The sequence below is a fragment of the Triturus cristatus genome, chromosome 2_2, assembly GCF_964204655.1.
Source record: "Triturus cristatus chromosome 2_2, aTriCri1.1, whole genome shotgun sequence".
Lineage (NCBI taxonomy): Eukaryota > Metazoa > Chordata > Amphibia > Caudata > Salamandridae > Triturus > Triturus cristatus.
In genome coordinates this window covers 1116994313-1117006780 of record NC_140582.1, presented here as the reverse complement: position 1 = coordinate 1117006780, position 12468 = coordinate 1116994313, and positions in this window count along the sequence as shown.

Here is a 12468-nt window from a genome sequence, read left to right as displayed (position 1 = left end):
TAGCCCGAGACCCTGCCGCGACGGGAATCGAACCCTGGTCCCGGACCAGTGCTCTGCATCGAGGTCTGCCACTTTAACCATTGAGCCACACTTCTCCACCCAGACGTGGGTCCCGTGCTCTCCATCCCACTGGAATCAAGCTATCCTGGCTGAAGTGGGGTGAAACCCCGAAACCGGTCCTAGAATGCTTGTTTCCAGCCCAGGGAGGACCTGGTTTGGCAGTTCAGGCTGGACTGTTCCCATGAGGCACAGGGTCAAGACTGATTTGCATATGGCTGGGTCCAAACTGGATTGGCATGGTGAGCAAAAAAATGATGGAATTAGGACCAGGTCTATGTATTGGGGTGAATGTATGACATTGTTCTGCATTCTGTCCATCAACTGTCGTTTTTGCATTTGTCACCCCGAGTGGGACGGGTATGCCCAGACGTGGGTCCCATGCTCTCCATGCCACTGGAATCAAGCTATCCTGGCTGAAGAGGGGTGAAACACCGAACCCGGTCCTAGGATGCTTGTGTCCAGTCCAGGGAGGACCTGGCTTGGCAATTCGGGCCGGAGTGTTCCCATGAGGCACACGGTCAAGACTGATTTGCATATGGCTGGGTTCAAACTGGAATGGCATGGTGAGCATAAAAACAATGTATTTAGCCCCAGATCTCTGTACTGGGGTGAATGTATGACATTGTTCTGCATTCTGTCCATCAACTGTTGTTTTTGACTTCAGGCTATGGGCACTCCTACTTATTGCCTGCAAGCCCCCAAAACCGAATGGTCTGTGGCGGCTTGAGGGGAATGGTGATGCCGCATTAGACCTCTGCTCGCCAAGGTGGCCGTGCTGCGCATTCCGCCGGCAGCCCCATTCTTACCGTCTCAAACATTTAGCCTCCACTTCAGTGACAGCAATACGTGAATCAAAACAGGACTTTCTTTTCTCCTGCCCACTCAGTTCCTTCAACATACTATAACCATCAACATTTTCCTATCTCTCAGATTCATCTGTTTGAGAGCTAAGCCATGGGAGACCAGAGTACAGAGCTTTCTTTGCCAAAAAAACTCGAAAGGGGTTACACCTGTGGTAGAAAATGGTGTAAGTCTATATTCTCCCAGCCTTTTGATGATAAAATCCTTTCAATTCTTCCCCAAATTCTTAGACAGTTGAATAGATTAGTATCTAATGAACTGTTATGCATCATGATTCACGTGCATGCATTTGTTAGGATGCCTGTGTCTTGGTAACTGCCTGTGCATGAGTAGTGATGCAGGTGGCACTTTTTTATTTACTGTTAGAATGTTTGGCCAAATGTGTCAGAACGGTTAATCAATTTGAGAGAGCAACAATGTACCATATCTACTAAGATATGACATACTTCATCTCTCTCATAGCGCTGGCACACTTCAGGCAGCCAAGCACCAATGCAGGCTTCATTGTACCATGCTGAAAGGGTGACTGCATTACGGGCAGGATTGGTTTGATGCAGGAAGGGGCATCTTCCTGAACCTTAAAACTCCTTAGAGGGATACTCCTCTTCTATGTGTGCTGCAGAATGCCGCGTGCCATTTTGCTACAAACCTAGTTTTACTACCCTAGGTAATTCTGGGTTTGCATCAAAATCCATTGCTAGATGCATGAGAAGGAAGAAGCTCCAACCATGGACCGTCTTCCCGCAGCAAAATAACACAAGGCAGCATTATGCGCTTCGTTTCTTTTTTCTTTAGTAGGTCACAAAAAGCCACGCAAATCGGACTTTGCTCGGCTAAGTAATTCCAGAAACACATTTTGCTTGATGTTGCATTAAGAGCAATGGCGCAACCCCTGCTCTTCTCTCCTGATCCCATGAATTTGGCCCTGCGAATAAAGAATGAGGCCATGGGGCAGCACAAAGGCCCTGCCATGTGCTGCACATGCTCCATGCCGTAGTCCACGTGCAGGTGGTGCACGTGGTGTGCGTCATGATCTTCCCCCTCATAGGCCCCCTCCCCTCTGACCAGCCCTAAGGCACCATTCTGCAGTGTTATTGAGGTGAGCAGCCTCAGCACACCCCTGTACAGTCAGAGGGGCCAGAGATGGTGCACTTCTTTACTCTCAACAACAGATGCATAAAACATTAAAATGCTGAGGTAATGTGCCTGTGTTTGTATCTGTGAAGTGTCTGTGGGTGTGTGTCTGGGTGGGTGTCTGTGTGTGTTTCTATTTGGCCACATGTATATTTGTGTGCATGCAAGTGGCACCATCTGTTAGTTATAGCGCTTAGAAATAGTTCAGCATGAAGTTCTACCTCAAGCACATTCTTATTATAATGAAGGATGTTGTATGTTAAAAAAACAGTGTGCACTGCCTTTGACACACTTACATCCATCCACCAACATAGTGCAAAAGACTGCAAGATAGTGATTTTGTGCACTTTCATTGACAAATAAAGAAACATGGAATGCTACAATACAAAATGTGTCTGGTTATTCTCTGACTAGCCCAGGCACATGCTAGACTCTGCGCACCCTACAAGAGTAATAGTGGCAAAGACATGAATAAGGAAATCGAAAAAAGGCGCTGATTGTTTTAGGGTCAGCACCTAGACGTCAACAACCTCTCTAGCAACAAACAACCCCAGATCCTTGGTGGTGTCAGCTGTGTCAAGTCAAGGGCCTTAGATGTCGAGCTGGGAAAGCACTTCAAATCTTCACCCTCAGCAGATAAATAAAGCATTAGAAAGCTGAGGTAGTGCAGTGTGTTTGAGCGTTCATGTGTTTATGTTTTTGTTTGTGTCTCGTGGGTTTCAGACTTGTTTGTGTGCTGCTTTTTGCCTCTGAATGGTGGAGTGTTACATGCATTACTTGTTATTACATTTCTTAGAGACATTGTGGCATTAGCTGTACATCTAGACCACTTGCGTCACCCGCAAAGCCCTTACACACATAAACCCAACTATCTGGAGAACAAACTTTCGAAAGCTGTGATTAAGCCAACTTGTATTCCATCTTTTCTCTACTAAAGTTGGGACTGATGGTCTTTTATTTGCTTGCTAAAAGTGGTGTAGGGGAGTAAAACAATTCACGGTTATACTGTCAATTTAATCATACTCTAAAGGACCACAGACTCTGAATTTCAATTTTGTGGGTTTATTATAAGGCCAAAAATAATTAAATATAAACACACCTCAATATCAGAGTATTTAGTTACATGAAAATCAATACTGAGCCGAGTCTACAAATATAATTCATTTGACATAAAAGGCATAAAGTGAAGATTAGGCCTGGGCCAAAATTCCGTTCCGTTCGTGGAAATTGCGATAATTTGGCATTTTCGCGTTCCGCGGAAAGTGCGAAAATTTCAAAATTTTCGCATTCCGCAGCTTAGCGATAATTTGTTTCTTGCTCGCGCTGTAAAATAATACATTCTCGCGTGTGCTCGATCGCCTTACCTGAATCCCCGCGTTCGCCGACAAGTTTTCCCGATCCGGTCGCGTTCTCCACGAGATGTTGGATTGTTGGTAGCCATTTGCGCTGTCTCGCGACAGTTCGCGCCCGCAGTATCGTCATGCGTCGCGCGATCACGTCTTTCTTCTCGCGATCATGCACCGCGAGACAAGTGAAAACAAGATGGCCGCGCCCGCGAGCAACCGCATGGGTAAGTTGGCGAGCCGCGACCACGCAGAAAATACCGCGAACGGGCGGGAAAAAAACTTCTGCATCTTCGCGATATTTCCGCGTGTTTGCTGAGATTTTTAACATTTTCGCGATAATTTGCGAAAGTGAATTTCGCAAATTCCGTCCACCCCGAGTGATGATCTTTAAAATCAGAATACAGTATAGAATGGAAGCTGAGGAGGAAAACAAAAACAAAAATATATTTCCCTACACTACTCTAAATGAGGATCCTACAAATCTCTCTTTTATCATATCCCAAAGTTGTCAGCACGTGTGACTTCCTAAGAAGTACTCACTTCAAATGGGTCTAATAGCTTAAAGCTATGGAGCTCGCTCTAAGATGCTCCTTCTCCGAGGAACGTGAGCAGAAGTCTCTCGAATCTGTCCCTACACATCATACAAAAAGGCAAAGTTCAGCCCCCTAATGTGTCATATAATAAAACTTTCCATTCCAATGTTGTCTGTATTTTTCAACAGGAGCCTTAATAATTTTTCTTCGTCTTCCAGTGGCCTTGGGTTTCAGATAGGCCAGGCATGAAATGAGTCCTTTTTTTTTAACAAAAAAGACCCAATCTATTGAGTACAGAAATATTTTAAGTACTATGTAACAACAGGGATTGAGAGGTATCAAATACCCAATTATCTAAATTCGTGGTGTGGATTCCTGATGTACCAGGATCTGTACTAATTTATAAAACAGAAAATTGCAAGAACCCTAAACCAATGTAGCAGTCACTATATTCAAAAAATGTATGTAAATATGTGAAAAAAACAGTTTAATCACAGGGATACAGCACCCCACACCGTGACAATCAGTGAAGAAAAATATGTGCAGAACAAGGTAGCACCTCACGTGCGCAACACCTTAGCGGGCTGAAACTGGTTAGATCATCACCAGTACTGCCACATTTCTCATCATAGGTTGCCACCTTGTTCAAAGAAAACTGGATAACTAGACCAGAAAAAATCATGAAAAACAAAAGGTGAAAATATGTGAATATCACACACCATAGTCCTGAATTAAAATTGATAGAGAACCATGACAACCACAATTTTATTCTTTGCTCATGGGTCAATTCAAAAATAAAAAGTGCTGTATTTTAACATACAAGAAGCCAATGAGCCGACATGTTTCATTGCCTTACTTTTACGGCAATTTCTTCAGGGCAACGGGACTTCATTCACCTTATCAGCACATTTGCACTGAACTATTTGTGACTGCAAAACATAAAAGAAAAGGGTTCTTGCTGTTACTTACTGAGTGCCAAAACAAAATCTCACATGATCCATATTCTTCCAATCATACGTATAAAAACACATGAGTTATCATTACCCGTTGTCAGCCAAGGTTTCTCATACCAGCTCGACAGTGTATCAAACAGGTACTGTAAATGTTGCATTGATCCTATGTTTCGCAAGCCCTCTTATACTTTGGGCATTCTGTAAAGAGATTTCATAAACGCCTTAGATCAGAAACCAATTTTTCACCAAATCTGATCCAACAAACGTCTAGCATATCACCTATATTCGTCCGTTATATAGATTAAAGGGTATTTATATTGCTCTCATTTTTATCCCTTCTCTTCATCTAAAACTGAGAACAGGCTAATTTCGCTAACTGGCAAAAAGCATCTTTTCACACAGTAGCGTATAGCGGAGTTTTACATTGGACCGAGGTCCATAACTCCCACATAAACTTCCCTTTGGCTCAGAAAAGTGAATGTGCCCAAGCCCGTATCACTCCCTCATTCATACATCTCACCGCAGTAAAATGGCATCCCGAGCTTCGTCTCAGCCGTAACAGGAGCCTCAGCGCGGCCCACTGATAAACCCGTCACCTGCCACGTGACTTCCGTCAATTTCATTAAAATCACGTGATAGGTCGCGTCAAAAGATGCGCCATCTTAGAATGTGCAAATGTTCAATTTTTTCATTTAAGTGACTACTTATAGAGGGTTCCTAGATACCGGCATATATCGCGTACACCCCACATAGTCGGGCGATGCCACGATCTATGCTGATGTATGCCCAAAATTATTTAAATCATGATACTAGTGGCCCGATCTCCAAGATTATGCACGCACATTCATGTCTATACAATGTGCATAATCCGAGGGCAGATTTCCAAAGCGCAAAACGATGGCAACTTTCCAGTTCTCAACAGCCAACCACCCAGTCCTTCTGGGATTTCTCATCGTGTGCCCAAATACCAAAGTAGACATGGTTATTCGATTTTTCTTATTTTGGACATACTTATTACCAACAGAGTTTTTCTCATCATATGCTCCCCAGTCCTCCCTTCTCGCCTTCCAGACTTCTTCAAAGACATTCCGGGTATCTCCTTAAATCTAAGAATAACGAGGCCGAATTCCTGCACCTGCAGTAGGATGAGAACACACTGTTTTCGAGTAAAAAAGGGATTCATTTAATTAATTCTTGAGCGAGCAACCAACGGGAAACCGAAACTCACAATAACAGTTTGGGCCTACAATTCAGGCAACCTAAACTAAACACAATTACATTACATGAGCATAATTTCATCCTGCATATTACACATGCAGGAATTATAAGTGTCTCTAATACATGTAAAATCCTACTTGAATGTGCACACTACAAATTCAGTGCTACTAGAATGTGAATAAATGCATCTTAATAATTATAAAGCACTGCAAATGACAAAATACATGTGAGTGCGTTTCAACCATGAGTATAGTGCACCCATACAATTTAGAGTGCTGTAAGCGCTCTATCAGCTGGTAGAGCCAGATCCCTAAGGAGCTCCAACTCACTTCTTCTCATACCTTCCACACTGAAGAAGAAATCCTCCCAGACACGTTCTTTCTCTGGAAATGCTCCCACGATATGGAACTCACTCCCTAGAGACATGCGCTACAACCCCTCAGTTTCCTGTTTCAAGCGGGACCTTAAACACCTGCTGCTCAACAAATACTTTAACACACACCCTAACTGAGCTATGTTCTCAAAGCTCACACTCACTATGCCTTGACCAGTTGCAGCGGTTAGATTAGTGTTTCAGCTGTCTACTATGTCTTGTACGATTTTAGCTCAAGTGGTTCCTATGTCTGCATACTGTTACTACTGCTGTGCCCGGACATTTCTCTTTTCTACATTTTTGCATGTACTTCAATCTTATGATCTTGCATTATATGTAAAGCACTCTGATACCTTTGGGTCTAGCTAGCACTGTAAAAAACATATAAATAAATCTAAATACGTTGTTATTATTATTAGGAATGCTTGATGTTGACAGAGGAGCAGTTTGCGCTTCCTCTGCGTGCCACAATTGCAATTTTCATATGTTTACGACCAACACATGAGAAAATGCGGATGTCTTGCATATGTGAGTATATTAATTTACAAATACTGAAATATGGAATGTTTCTGTAACAAATCAGAGATCGAACATGTAGTATTGAGAGTTATTAATATAAGAACGCATATAGTATTACTCTATATATATTTTCTCTAGGGTAAGTATCATTGTGGATCTTCGATTTGTTTGTACATAATGAGCGGAAGTGTAGCGGAGTGATCTGAAGGCACACTGTACATAGACTATTGCCCCGAAAGCTTTTAAATTAGGGCCGGCAGAGCAGATACTAAAGCTTGTATGCTTGTAAGCATACCTGAAATGAAGAGTCCCATGAACAAGAATGTGGAAAGATGCAGTTCTTACAACTGATCACTGTGAGCTAACAATGCTCCTGCTTTGTTCAAACGGAAAGAAAGCCATCAGCTTAGGAGCAGACAACTATGAAAGGCAACAAAGTCATCTAAACATGATCAAGGGGCTGACCCAAAACCCATACATCTTATGTATTAAACAAATAGATCTCCCTAAAGACAGAGAAAGCTATGTGTAGCTCAGACCTAAAAATGGAAGGGTGGCACAGTTAGAAATAATTCTTTCGTTCACTGAGTGGTATGGACATCTCACCAATCAAGGTAAAGCATTTAACCTTTCATCTATTAAATGTGTGTCTAAACATCAACGTGTGAGGCATTCCAAAGAAAACCTTGAGACCTGAAGTGCTTCTTGCATTCATCTGGTCCAGCACAGTTAAAGGTTCATTTTTGTGCAGAGAGAAGTGTCTCAAGAGGAATTATCTCCCTTTTCATTAAAGTCGAAGGATTGCTGCGCTGTTGGGTACCTGTAAGCATTGAATAGCAATATATTTTTGTTCTTTTTCATTATTTGGTCACTGTAACTTATTAGGAGTATTAGTTGAGGGTTTGCAACCTTACCTCAAATACTAATCACAGTCTTTTTAAGCGTGAACCACGGGGCATATGTACAAGAAAGTGGAGGAGTGAGGCGTTAGCCGTCATGGCTTAACGCCTCACTCTGCCACTTCAGAAGCACAAGGCTGCACCATATGTACAAGGGTATGGTGCAGCCTTGCGTTTCCCCCTGCGTTGGCGCTACACTTAGCAGTGTAGCGCTAATGCAGGACCCTTGCACCATAGTGCAAGGGTGTGTGCGTGCAGGGGAAGATTGTTTATGTGCAGGAAGGTTCCCCTTGCTTAAAAAAAATTACATTTTGTAACTTCCATGTTTGCTGCATTAAGCAGGACACATAGAAGTGACAAAAGGCATTTCGAGATTGTTTAGGTGCAGAAATGGTCACCTTCTTGAACATAAACAATCCAAGGCATTTTGCTTTTTCCATGTGTGCTGCACAAGTCAGTGCACATAGAAAAAGCAAAAACGAGGAGAACGAATGCATTTCTCCTAGTTTCGCCAAGTTAAGACCAGGTTTTCCCTAGTCTTAATTTTGGCACTGCCCTCTATTTACGCTGCCCTTGTAAATAGGGAGCAGTGTCAAAATCAATGGGTGTAGCATTGAAACGACCACCAAAACACCCACTGCCCACCCCTTTCAGGCTAAGCATAGAGTGAAAGGGGGCCTTATTTACAAGGCAGCGTTAAGCCATGTTAAGTGGTTAAGGGGAAATCTGTGCATGCCGAACCAGGACAAGGTCAGAAGTTCAGGCCGACAGAGATGGAACATGGGCCTGATAGAGGACTACATTCGTCCTGCTGGAAGTTTTAACTTCTGACTTCGATGTGAGGAGTGTGGTGCACGTCTTTGCAAGGTTTGCATCACTTGCATCCTGATCGGTGAAGCCTTCAGTGAGGAGCTGTGTGGTGCTTCTGGTCTACGGGCCTCTGTGGCACTAGGTGTTAGATGCGTTGAAACATTTAGGGAGGGAGAAGTGCAATATGAGTCCAAATGACACTTGAATATGAAAAACCTTGATACAAACAAGAGACAAGAGGTGTTTGGCAAAACAGGAACAGTTTGTTTAATAAAACATAGTGGCCATGAGAACAGTTAGAGGCACATGGTCTGAGGACTATGGCCTTCTTAATTTCATTTTAGGTAATAGGTTTCAGGTGATCCATATATGGTGAGGAATGTAAGTTGCCACCTTTGGAGCCATAAATCGATTGTCTAATGGAAAATACAGGTGGGCCTCGATCTTGTGTGGACACAATGGGGAAAGTGGATAACATGTCCAGATGCCTGGCATGGGGGGCAAGTGATCACTGCGTGTGTTGTGTCCTGATTGGCTATATGTTCCTAACTCATGTGGCATCTAACTTTATGGTGTTTTTGGAGCATGCATACCCTCTCTGGCCATGTGTGCTTTATAGGGGCCATTCTCCCTTGACTATTATAATGTCGCTGCTCCTATCTGTGGGATTGATCTAATGTTTCCTATTTGTGTATTTGTCTGCAGGCTATGTGCCACCTTAACTGTGACCTATCAATCAGTGACCTTGGTCCTAGATCTCAGAGCTTGACTGATTGCATATTTGCAAGTCGGGGTTGATGTGGAGTTCACCATGGGCTATTCCATTAATAAAGACCCAATTTTGTTCTCATAAATGAATGCGTTATTTTCCATGTTAGCTTTTCCATATTAATACAAAAAAGAGGGTCCAGGACATTGGGGACACCACTTCAGGGTCAAGACTCACTCTTATCACTCTTGTCAGGTACGATTGGGTTTGGTTAGCTGGGGATATTTGTTGAATCCCAGTAGTTTACAAAGAAGAGCAGCCAACTGACCAGTGGTGGCACTTCTGAGGTCCTGGGATCAAGGTAAGCAAGTATATTCTTCCTTCAGACTTTAGAAAGCAGGGCAGTCCTTCCGCTGAGTTTTTACAGGTCCAGGAGTATTGTGACTTCAGGTTCTGAGGATGCCAGTTTTATGTTCAGTGCCTCCCTGTGGGGGTGTGGGAACACCTTTCTCTACCTGTAAAACTAGTTCTTTCAGATATTCCCTTTCCTATGAGTTTGGCTCCTGCCTGGCTAGAGATATAACAGATTGGCATGCCCAATTGTGTTCTGCTTATGCCAGTGAAAAGGTAGGCTTTTTCTAAAATCCGGATGGGCGGTGTCTGGCCCCAGGCTACCCTTTGTAATACAATAACGGCAGAAGCACCGCTCCTCCCTAGCCATCCTCTCAGGAATACTCACACCTTCCCACACACAGTTCCTTTATCCACTGCCTGGGTGAAATACACATGAAACCACAGGAGGGCTATTAACAGATAAGGGACCTTGGACACAGGCAGAGAGGCCCATTTGGCAAAGGCAGGGAAATGCCAACTTTCTAAAAGTGTATTAGCAACAAGGGGTTTGGCCCTAGGCGGCTGGACAGGGCTGTAGTAAACTAAAAGAAAAGGAGGGGGGGGGAAGGGGGTGCGGTTTGGCCTAGCCGTCACATTCAAATGCTGCTAAACCAATTTAACAGACTAAAGGCCATCAATTCGATATGGACTCTAAGTATTTATTTTCTACTTCGTTCTTTGAACGTTTCCTCCACATTTAATCATGGGTCAGGTAAGTGCGGATACATTTCAATCAAGAACAAATTATACATATTAAGGCAACAAATAAAACAAAAACATACAAACTGTGATGAAACAATATGATGTAACAAACAATACATGAAGCGTGATACATTTAGCTAAACATTATAACACCAATCTTAATTCACAAACGGAGCAGCTACTAGGACAACCTTTTGCTTCCACATTGTGTAACAAATTCAAGGAGCTGCTACCCACGGGTAAAAGAGTAACATTAACCCCAGTGTGAGACAATTCAAATAACATTACTACTCTGGGAAACTTAATTAAAAGCACAAGTCTCTAAATACGTGGACACATTCCTCAAATAGTTTTTACCTGTGGTCCCTTCGTATCTACGGGATACCATGGACTTTATTAATAAAGTCAAAAACACCCTTTACGACCAATCACAGCAATGGCTTGTCTCATTTGATGTGGTTTCATTGTATACCCAGATCCCGCAAAATGAAGCACTGGAAGCAATAGAATTCATTTTAGAAGCCAGAACATGACCACACAGAGTCCCCACAAGTTTCATCCTACAGCTAGCTGAAGTGGCACTTAAAAAAAGTTCTTCAGATTTGAGGAGACATTCTACTCGCAAATCAAAGGGACAGCCATGGGTTGCCCTTTGCTCTGGAGATGGCCGTACTCTTCATAGCTAGGTACAAGGACAAATGTGCCTATAATAACAACCCATTCAAGAAGACTCTTACCCAATGGTATCATTATATCGATGATGTTTGGTGTCTCTGGAGTGGGACTGAGTCAAAATTAAACAATTTCCACGAGTGGCTCAACCATCGACATCCGGACATCCAATTCACCTTAACGAAGAGCCGGTTAACACTTCCTTTTCTAGACCTAGAGGTCTTTCCCTATTGGAACAAACTTGCTACTACGCTTCACAAAAAGGTGACAGCCAAGAATGCCATCCTCCATTATCACAGTTTCCACCCTAGGAACCTCAAAGATAACCTTCCTTATGGGCAACTTCTCAGGATCCAAAGGAACTGCTCCCGTAATGATGACTTCCAAATACATAGAGAGGTGTTCTGCGAGCAGATGAAGGAACAGGGGTACCCTAAAAAACTGTTGAAACATGCATTCAAATGGGCATGGTGTACACCAAGAGAGCCAAAAAAGTCAAACCCAAGATGGAGAAGTTGGTGTGTGTCTCGACATATGGACCACACACGAATGCATTCCGGTCAATTATAAGGAAAATTTTGCACCTTATACAGAAATCTAAACTTGGGATTGATGTTCCTCTCTTGGCTATGAAGAAGAATATGAGCATTGGACAAAGAATTGTAAGAACAGATTTACCCCCTTTCTGTAAAAGAAAGATCTCAGAGCAATGTTCAATATGAAGCCATTGACGGGCCACTATAAATGTGGCACTTTTATTAATTGTAGTAACACAATAGCGGGTATTGATCTTATACACAATGACATTAGGTGGACAAGGAAACAATTTTCCAACTGGAAGACAAAAAACTTCATTTATGCAATTGTTTATCCCTGCCCAAGAATTTACATTGGCAAAACTACGCAAGAGGTTAGTCAACGCGTAGCGCATCACCAATCAAAGATACAAAATAAAGTTGTATCAGCACCTATGGTGAGCCACCTCATCGACTCCAATCACCACGAACTTGAGTTTAAATGGACTGTGCTATTAGTCATTAAATCATCACCAAGAGGGGGTGACACTGAGGCTTTATTGTTTAGAAAAGAAGCCTACATGATAGCTCGCTTCAGTAGCATCACCAAAGGACTGAATGAAAGGTCAGAAATGGGTAAATGATAAAACAGTTCCAGTCGAAGTTTTGCATTTCCAGTTTGCACCATGAATCAAATATTTTTGGAAACAGGTATATATTTTTTAATAGCAAGTTACACACAAACCTTTAAAAAGATATATTAGCTCTATC